We start from the raw sequence: 15,006 nt of genomic DNA on the forward strand, positions 1-15,006 counted from the left end.
ACTGTTTCCCCATCTATTTCCCATGAAGTGATGGGACCAGATGCCATGATCTTCGTTTTCTGAATGTTGAGCTTTAAGCCAACTTTTTCACTCTCCACTTTCACTTTCATCAAAAGGCTCTTTAGTTCCTCTTCACTTTCTGCCATAAGGGTGGTGTCATCTGCATATCTGAGGTTATTGATATTTCTCCTGGCAATCTTGATTCCAGCTTGTGCTTCTTCCAGCCCAGCGTTTCTCATGATGTACTCTACAATTGGTTATACATATACAAATATGCACTCTTTTTAGATCTTTTCCATATTGAACTTTACAGAGTATCGAGTTCCCTGTGCTATACAGGAGGTCCTGATAGTTATGTATTTTATGTATAAGCATTATGTATATGTCAATCCGAATCTCCCAATATCCCTCCCTGCTGCTTGAAAGTATGTTTTAAAATATATTTTAACTCTCTATATCCACAATATCATGATTTCAGCATGCAATTCTTATAAAAATTATAAATAAAATATTTTACATTACTTTTTCCATATTATCTTTATTTTTTTAATTTTATTTTATTTTTAAACTTTACAATATTGTATTAGTTTTGCCAAATTATCTTTAAATCCAATGTGTATTTTCACTCACAGCTCATCTCAGTTCAGACTAATGGCTAGCGTAACAGACAGTATGACACCTTCACTTACATGCACAAACTCTAAGTAAAAGGAACAAATTAGATAAGTATGAAATTCAAGAATAGTTTAACATGATAAGTACAAATAAGCTGATGGTCAGTTTTAGGCCACTAGAGTACAGTAGTTTCTTGCGCCTAGGTTCTAAAGCCAAAATGCTTAGATTTAAAACTTCCTCACTCTGCACCCATTATTACATTGGACATCTAGTCAACCTCCTTGTGCTTTGGTTTCCTTATCTACAAAATAGCTGAAATAGAACATTACCTACCCTATGGGGTTACTGTGGGATTAAATATGCCTAAAGCATCCAGAAGAGTGCTGGGACATGGCAGTATTCTGGCAACGTTGGCAGTTACTATTACTATTATTATTACTTTTCTAGAACAACGATTGTCAAAGTGTGTTCTGTGGACCATCAGCATCAGCATTACCTGCAAACTTGTTGCAAATGCAGAGCTACTACTTGAGAATCTTCCTTTTAATGAGATTCCCAGATGATTCATATGCACATTAAAACATAGGAAGGAATATCCTAGAGGTGAAGAAGAGAAATTATTAAAATGACAAATATAATATCTGGGAATTATAGATAAGGCTTCAATTTTCAAAAAGAAAAACCGGTTTATTAGTTAGGGTTCTCCAGAGAAATAGAACCAATAGGAGAGAGAAGATGAGAGATTTCTTTATTAAAAGATATTGGTTCATGTGAGTAATTAATGGAGGCTATACCACAGTCTGCTCTCTGCAAGCTGGAGACCCAGGAAAGCAAGTGGTACACTTGGAAGTTCTGAAAGCCTGAAAACCAGTAGTGTTGAGTCCAGCCCAGATATGAAGCCTTGAGAACCAGGAGTACCACGTGCAAAAGACTGATGTCCAAACTCAAGCAATAAGACAGACATAGAAGAGGCCACAGAGGCAGAGCATGCCTCCTACCTTTTGGTTCTACTCAGGCCTTCCCACTTTGGGTAGATCAATCTGTTTTATTCAGTCTACCAATTCAAATGCTAATCTCTCCTGGAAACACCCTCACAAATACATCCTGCAACAATGTTTTACTGGGTATCTGGGCATCCAATGATCCAGTCAAGTTGACACATCAATTAACTGTCACATTGGGAAAAATAGATTAAGCAAGTGAGGAGTGATGAAAATATCAAAATATAAAAAATTTGGCACAGAGACAAAATAAAAACCCAAGGAATTCTAACTACGACAATTATGAATAACTTCTGTTTAAAATGATTCATCACCAACAAAAAGACAAAATTCACTGTGGCAGAAGAAACAAAGATATCAAAGGTAGAAACTGATGTCGCATTTAAGGTCTCACAGCCCTCCCTGGTTAACAGCTCACATTTGCAAAGCAATTAGTTAGAGCCTCTTAATATCCCAATGAAGATGTTCAAGCAGGTGATTTCTCCTCTTTTGATAAATTGAGAAGATGAGACCTGGAGAAATTGTGACTTTCTTACATTACAGAGTATTAAATGGCAGATCTAAAATTGGTATCCCTGAATTTTTCTTCATCAGATGCTCATAGCACATCAGTTCAGTTCAGTCGCTCAGTTGTGTCCAACTCTTTGTGACCCCATGGACTGCAGCATGCCAGGCCTCCCTGTCCACCACCAACGCCTGGAGCTTACTCAAACTCATGTCCATTGAGTCAGTGATGCCATCCAACCATCTCATCTTCTGTTGTCCCTTTCTCCTTCTGCCTTCAATCTTTCCCAGCATCAGGTTCTTTTCAAATGAGTCAGTTCTTCACATCAGGTGGCCAAAGTATTGGAGCTGCAGCTTCAGCATCAGTCCTTCCAATGAACACCCAGGACTGTTCTTCTTTAGGATGGACTGGTTGGATCTCCTTGCAGTCTGAGGGACTCTCAAGAGTCTTCTCCAACACTACAGTTCCAAAGCATCAACTCCTTGGCGCTCAGCTTTCTTTATAGTCCAACTCTCACATACACACATGACTACTGGAAAAAACCATAGCTTTGACTAGACAGACATTTGTTGGCAAGGTAATGTCTCTGCTTTTTAATATGCTGTCTAGATAATAATACTGCTACTGCTGCTGCTAAGTTGCTTCAGTCATGTCCGACTCTGTTCGACCCCATAGACGGCAGCCCACCAGGCTCCCCCGTCCCTGGGATTCTCCAGGCAAGAACACTGGAGTGGGTTGCCATTTCCTTCTCCAGGACAGAACCTTTATTGCTGAACACAAAGTACCCGCCAGGGAGGCCCGCCCGGCAGTCTCAGGAGGCCTGTGGGAGGACAGGGCAGACATCGCACGGGGGAGCCCTGCCAGGCACCTCTCAGGGCAAGGCTGAAGGCCCACGGGTGGGGAAGTGGTGGAGCCCAGCCTGAGGGGAGCCAGGCGTGGGCACTGGTCACCTTATATATTTAGGCCACTTCCACCCATGGGCCTGCAGATTGAACCAGCTTTGCTGCCATTTCACTACCCTACTTCTCTGTAACCTCCACCATCAGCACCAAATCCTGGTCCAGGGCTAAGTAATAGCTTTCACATCAAAAAAAAAAAAAAAAAAAATCATTCATTCCAAATCTAGTAGTGGGACAGATCCATAATCATATAGAAAGCAGAGAAACCATGCACCCATTTCCCATCCTCTGTGAGTGAAGAAAAGAAGGGATAGTTATGGCCTCTTGAGGTCTGTTATCTTTCCTTTTGGTATCTCTTCCTTTTCGTATAGTTGCCATTCCAGCACTGCTTGTTTTTAGCAAAATTTTATCCTGAGCTTTAAACCCTTTTGAACTATTTTTAGAGAAAGCCTACAATAGAATCATGAGCCCAGGGGATCATAAAACGTTCTCAATAATCTTCACTTTTTCCCATTATCATAGCAAATACCAAATCACAAAGAATTAAAAATCTAGAAATTTAAGTGTAAATGGGAAAAGGTTTTTATTTTTCAGTAATATATGCTGAATTAATAGGTACAAATAGTGATAGATGAAGATTAACACTATGCCAAGAACAAAATACTTTATTCAGCTGATTAAGAATTCCAGTAATAAAACTGAGAAATAAAGTTAATACTTGCTCTAATATATCGACTCTAATCTAATAGTTGCTTGACTCTTGTTTCACAAGGATTTGGAAGGAGGGGATAGAATTTCTAACGCCAAATGGCTACTATCATCATAAACTTTAGAGACTACTGCTGTTATTATTTACATTTTATACACGAGGAGTATGAGGCTTCAAAATAATGTTCTTGCTCAAGATTCTATGAAAAGCAGAATCTCTTGGATTATGACAATAATTGAAAGCATCTTGATGTTGACTCTTGTTAAAGATATTCATGATATTTATATAATCTCAGTTTCAAAGAAAAACATATTAGTTTTTCAGTACATTTACCAAAATTAGGTGAATCTTGTGCAAGAATAGCAGTAGATCCAGCTACTCATGTATGTCCAGAGTCATATGCTGTCAAACATCAATACCAAATAAGATGAATTCCAAATAAAAAGGGAAGGAAGCCAAGTTGGATATGTTTCATGAAAAAACCAAGCAGATTTCCTTGGTGCCAAGATATTTGGCAGCCTTCTGACGCATGACTGCTTCTCCTTCCTGTTTCTCTCACTTTATCCCATAATGTATAGCCTTATAAATACCTAAGCAAGTGTCTTAGGAGTAAGTTATAAGTTGTAAATCAGCTCATGAGATCTGAACAGAGATTATCTTAAAATAACAGAACAGCATCCAGACATTTCAAGGTCTGACTGAACACTATGCACTCAATCTACCAGAATAGTGTGGGCCAGCCTTGGATCTGAAAGAGAAGGGTAAAAGTGGAGAGGAATGGAAAAGAGGGAAGAAGAAGGGAGTAAAGGAGATATTGCTGGTATTGCCTGTCCAAACATGGTCCAAGAGACAGGATATCTTCCAGGCCAACTGACCCAGAGTCCCTCTGACAACAATATCTCTTGTGATGACTGATTCCTTAGGGAAAAAAATGTTCAAAATCTGCCTTTAATAATTTGCTTAAATGGATAAATAAGTAAGTAGGACAATAATCTGTCCTGTAATTAAACTGCTGCTGCTGCTAAGTCGCTTCAGTCGTGTCCAACTCTGTGCAACCCCATAGACGGCAGCCCACCAGCTCCTCTGTCCCTGGGATTCTCCAGACAAGAGCACTGGAGTGGGTTGCCATTTCCTTCTCCAATGCGTGAAAGTGAAGTCGCTCAGTTGTGTCTGACTCTTCGTGACCCCATGGACTGCAGCCTATCAAGCTCCTCCCTCCATGGGATTTTTCAGGCAAGAGTACTGGAGTGGGGTGCCATCGCCTTCTCCGGTAATTATCCTAGGTACCTAATAGATATAGTCCTGATTAAATTAATCAATTGTTTTCTGATTTATATATCTCAGACTCTTGTGAATTAGAGTGACCAGTTCTGGCCATGCTTAATCTAAGACAATGATAAGAACCTGAATCACATTAGTAAGTATCAGGGCTGGAATAAGGGCCATTGGAAGTTCTTCTTTTCAAACTTAGGCTGATCCTGCACCAGTGTTGCCTAATTTTTCTTTTAATTCAAGGACCCCTTTGAAAATCTGATGAAAACTAGAAGGGCACATAGCCTAGACACCCAAAAAAAAAAAAAACGATCATTTCAAGGGATTCATAGAACTTGATGCTTATCCATGGACTCTCACTTACAAACTCTCCATCCTCAAGAAACTTTCAGTCTGACTAAAAGATAATCACAGGAATGTGGCGCTACTGGTAAAGAGTTCACATGCCAACCCAGGAGACGTAAGAGACCTAAGTTCATTCCCTGGTCAGGAAGATCCCCTGGAGGAGGGCAGGGCAACCCACTCCAGTACTCTTGCCAGGAGAATCCCATGCACAGAGGAGTCTGGTAGGCTACAGTCCATGGGATCACAGAGTCAGACACAACTGAAGTGACTTAGTACACACACTATATTTCTTACTCACACAAACACAGAGAGAGAGAGAGAGAAGAATTCACTATAAGGAGGAAACTGGAAGTCCCTTTTATTTAAATGAGCATAGTGATGGTATGTGTTAGTTTTAGTATGTGTATAAGAAGGCAATGGCACCCCACTCCAGTACTCTTGCCTGGAAAATCCCATGGACAGAGGAGCCTGGTAGGCTCCAGTCCAAGGGATCGCTAAGAGTTGAACACAACTGAGCAACTTCACTTTCACTTTTCACTTTCATGCGTTGGAGAAGGAAATGGCACCCACCCCAGTGTTCTTGCCTGGAGAATCCCAGGGACGGGGGAGCCTGGTGGGCTGCCGTCTATGGGGTCACACAGAGTCGGACACAACTGAAGTGACTTAGCATGTGTGTGCAAGTTTGGAGATAGATTGATTGCCCTGCCCAATAAAGGAAATAGAATATGAATTGCTAGAGATACCTGGAAGGAAGAATCTTGACTCTATTGGCCTCTAAGAAGAAAGGACAGAATCCCAGCAGCATGGGGGCAGAGAGGAAGGTCTGGAGCAGAGACAGGTCCTTGGCAGCATGAGCTAATAGAGTGACTTCACAACTCAGTCCTTTAGGTGTCTTAACACAATGAAGGGGTTTTTTCTCACAAACCACCCCATGAGTCTGAGCAGCTATCCAGGTTGGTTGGCTTTTTAAGTGGCTACTCAGCAAACCACTCCACTTCCACCTTTTGTCTCTACTCTCAAAACCTAAGACTCTCATAAATGCAGTTGCTGGGGAAGAGAGAGTAGATGGTCTCATACATGCAATAAACACATTTCACTTCTGTCACAGCCCCCTGACTGAAACATGCCCCCAACCCAGTGAAAGGGGGCTGGGAAGTAAAGATTTCTATATGTCCACGATGAGAGGAAAACCCGATATTAGTGAGTTTCCAAAGTGTTTGTTACAAAATATATCTAATAGAGGAGTCCTGATTTGTTTGCTCTAGAGGAGGAAATGGCAACTCACTCTAGTATACTTACCTGAAGAATTCTGTGGACAGAAGAGCCTGATGGGCTACAGGCCGAGGGGTTGCCAAGAGTCAAACATGACTGAGCCACTGAGAAAAATTTGTTTGCTGGGGGTGTCCATTGTTAAATTTCTCATTTGTCTCCTGTATAAAATCCTTAGTAGATACTCATTCTTTACAGGAACTCAAAGAACTGCTGAGCTCTGCATATCAGTGGGGCACAAACTAGGTACAGAAAGCACTATTCTGTAGCTACAGGTACAGTACCAATGATACTGTGCCGTGAGACCAGCAGCTTCCCATGGATGGTGGAAAAGAACTGCCTGGTTTCAAATTCAGGCTATATTCTACAGCTGAGAAAAGTTAGTGACTTATGCATCTGTAAAATGAGTAAGCTTGATTTGATAACTCTAGTATTAAATTGTACAGTGCTAGCAATAGATGGAAAACTAATTAAAGAAGAGTGAAATCAATATAAGGATGAAATTATTTTTGGCAGGTAACCTCATTTATTAGCCTTTTATGACCAATCTATTACTACCTCTGTGATCATTTCTACTAATGAGATTTTATCAGGCAAGACATATGAAAAAATTTAATTTTGGTTTCTTTGAATGTAACACTCAGCATAAAAATATACTCTTAAGTCAAATCAAATGGGATAAGATATTGACTTTAACTACATTTTATTTTCCAAAAAAAGAAATAAGCTAAGATGGGTAAAACTTGGCACAATGTAATTGTCTTAACATTTGGTGAATGTATTTAGGATAATTTTATATATCAAGCTGATCATACATCAAGATTTGCCTGGGACAGTCACAGCAAAATTATGAATAGCTCCTCACTTCATTCAAAACTATCTGAGTTTGAACAGTGTTTTATGTCACCTAATGTTTATGCCATAAGATTTTTCAGCAACTGATTTTTGTGTCCACTTGGCACCAGACCCCTTATTTGCTGCTGGTATAATCATTCTCCAAATTAACCTAAATCCAACTCTGGGGAAAACTTAGAATTCATGTGAAATATTAATTTGTCTTTTATCTCTATATTACTTACTTTAAGTAGAAGGTTTTCCATGTTCACATCACCAACTGAAGCAATCAAAATAAATGATTGTTTTCTCCTGGATCATTTGCAAGAGGAAATCCTCCACTTGGGGGTGAACAAACATTTCTGATTACTCTAAGGTAAGCAGAAGCCAGTAATAACAAGCATTATCCTGTTCCATTCAACATTAGTCTGAACAAAATACCTGCTACATAGAGCACTGAGAAACACAAAAACACTTTATAGATTTCTTTTTAGCAGCACATACTATCCCTGAGAATAACTATTTTCTAGCTCAAAATTTTAAAAAAATAAACTAATAAAAGGTTGCACTGCTCTCATCAGGTCAAATATGGATCTCCCAATGACCTTCTTATAATTGCTGTAAAAAAGAGTAATTTTAAGTTTGTTTTAGAAGAGTATTTACCTCCTTTTTTGGTTTAAAAATTCAATACATTTTTAATACTTCTTTAATGTTTTTTTTTTTCCTCCACAGTGCTAAATTACCTTGTATTCCTCTCATTAATCATATTCCTTAGGGATCAACAATTAGGTAGAATAAGATCACCAAATGTTAGCAGCAGCAACTCAAAGCTGATGTCAAACTAGTGATGCCAACAGTACAATTTGCATCACCTCTGGTGACTTGCCCCCCTAAATCTCATAGGTTACTCAGGAGATTTTGCAGATATAGACATCTGCTATTTCTCTCTCCCAGAATCTTGGTTTTTCTATTTCATAGGCACAGAGGTTGTTTATGTTCAGTTCAGTCACTCAGTCATGTCCAACTCTTTGCAAACCCATGGGCTGCAGCACGCCAGACTTCCCTGTCCATCACCAACTCCTGGAGCTTGCCCAAACGCATGTCTATCAGTTGGTAATGCAATGCAATCATCTCATCCTCTGTCGACGCCTTCTCCTCCTGTGTTCAATCTTTCCCAGCATCAGGGTCTTTTCCAATGAGTAAGTTCTTCACATCAGGTAGCCAAAGTATTGGAGTTTCAGCTTCAGCATCCATCTTTCAAATGAATATTCAGGACTGATTTCCTTTAGGATGGACTGGTTGGATCTCCTTGCAGTCCAAGGAACTCTCAAGAGCCTTCTCCAACACCACAGTTCAACAGCTTCAATTCTTCAGCACTCAGCTTTCTTTATCATCCAACTCTCACATCCATATATGACTACTGGAAAAACCATAGCTTTGACTAGATGGACATTTATCAGCAAAGTAATGTCTCTGTGTTTTAATGTGCTATCTAGGTTAGTCATAACTTTTCTTCCAAGGAGCAAGAGTCTTTTAATTTTATGGGTGCAGTCACCATCTGCAGTGATTTTGGAGCACAAGAAAATAAAGTCTGTCACTGTTTCCATTGTTTCCCCATCTATTTGCCATGAAGGTATGGAACCAGATGGCATGATCTTAGTCTGCTGAATGTTGAATTTTAAGCCAACTTTTTCACTCTCCTCTTTCACTTTCATCAAAAATATCTTTAGTTCTTCTTCACTTTCTGCCACAAGGTGGTATCATCCGCATATCTGAGGTTATTGATATCTCTCCTAGCAATCTTGATTCCAGCTTGTGCTTAATCCAGTCCAGCATTTCACATGATGTACTCTGCATATAAGTTAAATAAGCAGGATGACAACATACAGCCTTGACATATTCCTTTCCCAATTTGGAACCAGTCTGTTGTTCCATGTCCAGTTATAACTCTTGCTTAGTGATCTGCATACAGATTTCTCGGGAGGCAGGTCAGGTGGTCTGGTATTCCCATTTCGAAGAATTTTCCAATTTGTTGTGATCCACACAGACAAAGGCTTTGGCGTATTCAATAAACCAGAAGTAGGTGTTTTGTTGGAATTCTCTTGCTTTTTCTATGATCCAGCAGATATTAGCAATTTGATCTCTGGTTCCTCTGCCTTTTCTAAATCCAGCTTGAACATCTGGAAGTTCACAGTTCACATACTGTTGAAGCCTAGCTTGGAGAATTTTGAGCATTACTTTACTAGAATGTGAGATGGGTGCAATCGTGCGGTAGTTTTAACATTCTTTGGCACTGCCTTTCTTTGGGATTGAAATGAAAACTGACCTTTTCCAGTCCTGTGGCCACTGCTGAGTTTTCCAAATTTGCTGGCATGTTGAGTGCAGCACTTTGACAGCATCATCTTTAAGGCCTTGAAATAGATCAGCTGGAATTCCATCACCTCCACTAGCTTTGTTCATAGTGATGCTTTCTAAGGCCCACTTGACTTCACATTCCAGGATGTCTGGCTCTAGGTCAGTGATCACACCATCATGGTTATCAGGGTCATGAAGACTTTTTTGTATATTTCTTCTGTGTATTCTTGCTACCTCTTCTTAATATTTTCTGCTTCTGTTAGGTCCAAACTTATTCTGTCCTGTATTGTGCCCATCTTTGCATGAAACGTTCCCTTGTTATTCTGATTTTCTTAAAGAGATCTCTAGTCTTTCCGATTTTGTTTTGCTGTATTTCTTTGCACTGGTCACTGAGGAAGCCTTTCTTATCTCTCCTTGCTATAGTTTGGTACTCTGTATTCAAATGGGTATATCTTTCCTTTTCTCCTTTGCTTTTCACTTCTCTTTTTTTCACAGCTATTTGTAAGGTCTCCTCAGATGGCCATTTTGCTTTTTCACATTTCTTTTTCTTGGGGATGGTCTTGATTCCCATCCCCTGTACAATGTAACAAACCTCCATGCATAGTTCATCAGGCACTCTGTCTATCAAATCTAGTCCCTTAAACATATTTATCACTTTCACTGTATAATTTTAAGGGATTTGATTTAGGTCATACCTGAATGGTCTAGTGATTTTCCCTATTTTCTTCAATTTAAATCTGAATTTGGCAATAAGGAGTTCATGATCTGAAGCCACAGTAAGCTCCTGGTCTTATTTTAACTGACTGTATAGAGCTTCTTGAACTTTGGCTGCAAAGAATACAATCAATCTGATTTCAGTATTGACCATCTGGTGATGTCCATGTGTAGAGCTTTCTCTTGTGTTGTTGGAAGAGGGTGTTTGCTATAATCAGTGCATTCTCTTGGCAAAACATTATTAGCCTTTTCCCTGCTTCATTTTGTACACCAAGGCCAAATTTGCCTGTTACTCCAGACATCTCTTGACTTCCTACTTTTGCATTCCAGTCCCCTATGATAAAAAGGACATCTTTTTTGGGTGTTAGTTCTAGATCTTGTAGGTCTTCATAGAGCCATTCAACTTCACCTTCTTCAGCATTACTGGCTGGGGCATAGAGTTGGATTACTGTGATACTGAATGGTTTGCCTTGGAAAATAACAGAGATCATTCTTTGGTTTTTTTATATTGCATCCAAGTACTGCATTTCAGACTCTTTTGTTGACTATGATGGTTACTCCATTTCTTCTAAAGGATTCGTGCCCACAGTAGTAGATATAATGGTCATCTGAGTTAAATTCCCCCATTCCAGTCTATTTTAGTTTACTGATTCCTAAAATGTCAGTGCTCACTTTTGCCATCTCCTGTTTGACCACTTCCAATTTACCTTGATTCATGGACCTAACATTCAGGTCCACTGGAGAAAAGAATGGCAAACCACTTCAGTATTCTTGCCTTGAGAACCCCATGAACAGTATGAAAAGGCAAAATGATAGGATACTGAAAGGGGAACTCCCTGGGTTGGTAGGTGCCCAATATGCTACTGGAGATCAGTGGAGAAATAACTCCAGAAAGAATGAAGAGATGGAGCCAAACCAAAAACAATACCCAGTTGTGGATGTGACTGGTGATAGAAGAAAGGTCCGATGCTGTAAAGAGGAATATTGCATAGGAACTTGGACTGTCAGGTCCATGAATCAAGGCAAATTGGAAGTGATCAAACAGGAGATGGTAAGAGAGAACGTCAACATTCTAGGAATCAGCGAACTAAAATGGACTGGAATGGAGGAACTTAACTCAGATGACCATTATATCTACTACGTGGCAGGAATCCCTTAGAAGAAATGGAGTAGCCATCACAGTCAACAAGAGAGTCCGAAATGCAGTGCTTGGATGCAATCTCAAAAACGACAGAATGATCTCTGTTCGTTTCCAAGACAAACCATTCAATATCACAGTAATCCAAGTCTATGCCCCAACCAATCACGCTGAAGAAGCACAAGTTGAACGGTTTTATGAAGACCTACAAGACCTTTTAGAACTAACACCCAAAAAAGACATCCTTTTCATTATAGGGGACTGGAATGCAAAAGTAGGAAGTCAAGAAACACCTGGAGTAACAGGCAAATTTGGCCTTGGAATATGGAATGAAGCAGGGCAAAGACCAATAGAGTTTTGCCAAGAGAATACACTGGTCATAGCAAACACCCTCTTCCAACAACACGAGAAGATTCTATACATGGACAGCACCAGACGTTCAACACTGAAATCAGATTGATTATATTATTTGCCACCAAAGATGGAGAAGCTCTATATAGTCAACAGAAACAAGACCAGGAGCTTACTGTGGCTTCAGATCATGAACTCCTTATTGCCAAATTCAGACTTAAATTGAAGAAAGGAGGGAAAACCACTAGACCATTCAGGTATGACCTAAATCAAATCCCTTATGATTATACAGTGGAAGTGAGAAATAGATTTAAGGGACTAGATCTGATAGATAGAGTGCCTGATGAACTATGGACTGAGGTTCGTGACATTGTACAGGAGACGGGGATCAAGACCATTTCCATGGAAAAGAAATGCAAAAAAGCAAAATGACTGTCTGAGGAGGCCTTACAAATAGCTATGAAAAGAAGAGAAGTGAAGAGCAAAGGAGAAAAGGAAAGATATAAGCATCTGAATGCAGAGTTCCAAAGAATAGCAAGGAGAGATAAGAAAGCCTTCCTCAGCAATCAGTGCAAAGAAATAAAGGGAAACAACAGAATGGGAAAGACTAGAGATCTCTTCAAGAAAATTAAAGATACAAAGGGAAAATTTCATGCAAAGATGGGATCGATAAAGGACAGAAATGGTATGGAACTAACAGAAGCAGAAAATATTAAAAAGAGGTGGCAAGAATACACAGAAGAACTGTACAAAAAAGATCTTTATGACCAAGATAATCACGATGGTGTGATCACTGACCTAGAGCCAGACATCCTGGAATGTGAAGTCAAGTGGGCCTTAGAAAGCATCACTATGAACAAAGCTAGTGGAGGTGATGGAATTCCAGTTGAGCTATTTCAAATTCTAAAAGATGATGCTGTGAAAGTGCTGCACTCAATATGCCAGCAAATTTGGAAAACTCAGCAGTGGCCACAGGACTGGAAAAGGTCAGTTTTCATTCCAATCCCAAAGAAAGCCAATGCCAAAGAATGCTTAAACTACCACACAATTGCACTCATCTTACACACTAGTAAAGTAATGCTCAAAATTCTCCAAACCAGGCTTCAGCAATATGTTAACCGTGAACTTTCAGATGTTCAATTGGTTTTAGAAAAGACAAGGAACCAGATATCAAGTTGCCAACATCCGCTGGATCATCAAAAAAGCAAGAGAGTTCCAGAAAAACATCTATTTCTGCTTTATTGACTATGCCAAAGCCTTTGACTGTGGGGATCAAAACAAACAGTAGAAAATTCTTGAAGAGATGGGAATACCAGACCACCTGACCTGCCTCTTGAGAAACCTATATACAGGTCAGGAAGCAACAGTTAGAACTGGGCATGGAACAACAGACTGGTCCAAATAGGAAAAGGAGTACGTCAAGGCTGTATATTGTCACCCTACTTATTTAACATTTATGCAGAGTACATCACGAGAAACGCTGGGCTGGATGAAGCACAAGCTGGAATCAAGATTGCTGGGAGAAATATCAATAACCTCAGATATGCAGATGACACCACCCTTATGGCAGAAAGGGAAGAGGAACTAAAAGGCCGCTTGATGAAAATGAAAGAGGAGAGTGAAAAAGTTGGCTTAAAGCTCAACATTCAGAAAATGAAGATCATGGCCTCTGGTCTCATCATTTCATGGGAAATAGATGGGGAAACAGTGTCAGACTTTATTTTGGGGGGCTCCAAAATCACTGCAGATGGTGACTGCAGCCATGAAATTAAAAGACACTTACTCTTTGGAAGGAAAGTTATGACCAACCTAGATAGCATATTCAAAAGCAGAGACATTACTTTGCCAACAAAGGTTAGTGTAGTCAAGGCTATGGTTTTTCCAGTGGTCATGTATGAATGTGAGAGTTGGGCTGTGAAGAAGGCTGAGTGCCGAAGAATTGATGCTTTTGAACTGTGGTGTTGGAGAAGACTCTTGAGAGTCCCTTGGACTGCAAGGAGATCCAACCAGTCCATTCTGAAGGAGATCAGCCCTGGGATTTCTTCGGAAGGAATGATGCTAAAGCTGAAACTCCAGTACTTTGGCCACCTCATGGGAAGAGTTGACTCATTGGAAAAGACTCTGATGCTGGGAGGGATTGGGGGCAGGAGGAGAAGGGGATGACAGAGGATGAGATGGCTGGATGGCATCACTGACTCAATGGACATGAGTCTGAGCGAATCCCAGGAGTTGGTGATGGACAGGGAGGCCTGGCATGCTGCAATTCATCTTGTGGCAAAGAGTTGGACACAACTGAGCAACTGAACTGATCTGAACATTCAGGTTCCTATGCAATATTGCTCTTTACAGCATTGGATTTTACTTCCATCACCAGTCACATTCTCAACTGGGTGTTTTGTGTTTTGTTTAGTTTTGTTTTTTCTTTGGCTCTATCTCTTCATTCTTTCTTGATTTATTTCTCCACTCTTCTCTAGTAGCATATTGGGCAGCATCTACTGACCTGGGGAGTTCATCTTTCAGTGTCATATCTTTTTGCCTTTTCATATTGTTCACAGGGTTCTCAAGGCAAGAATACTGAAGTTTTTTGCTATTCCCGTCTCCAGTGGACTGTGTTTTGTCAGAACTCTCCACCATGATCCATCAGTCTTGGGTAGCCCATAGTTTCATTGAGTTAGACAAGGCTGTGGTCCATGTGATCAGATTGTTTAGTTTTCTGTGACTGTGGTTTTCATTCTGTCTGCCCTCTGATGGAGAAGGATAAGAGGTATATGGAAGCTTCCTTGATGGCAGTGACTGACTGAGGGGGAAACTGGGTCTTGTTCTGATGGGTGGGGCCATGCACAGTAAATCATTAATCCAATTTTCTGTTGATGAGGGGGGCAGGGGATTGGGCTGTGTTCCCTCCCTATTGTTTGACCTGAGGCCAAACTACGGTGGAGGTAATGAAGATAATGGCGACCTGCATGCACTGCTGTACTCAGTGCCCCCAACCCTGCAGT

This window comes from Bison bison, unplaced genomic scaffold, assembly GCF_000754665.1.
Source record: "Bison bison bison isolate TAMUID 2011002044 unplaced genomic scaffold, Bison_UMD1.0 scf7180017864042, whole genome shotgun sequence".
Classification (NCBI taxonomy): domain Eukaryota; kingdom Metazoa; phylum Chordata; class Mammalia; order Artiodactyla; family Bovidae; genus Bison; species Bison bison.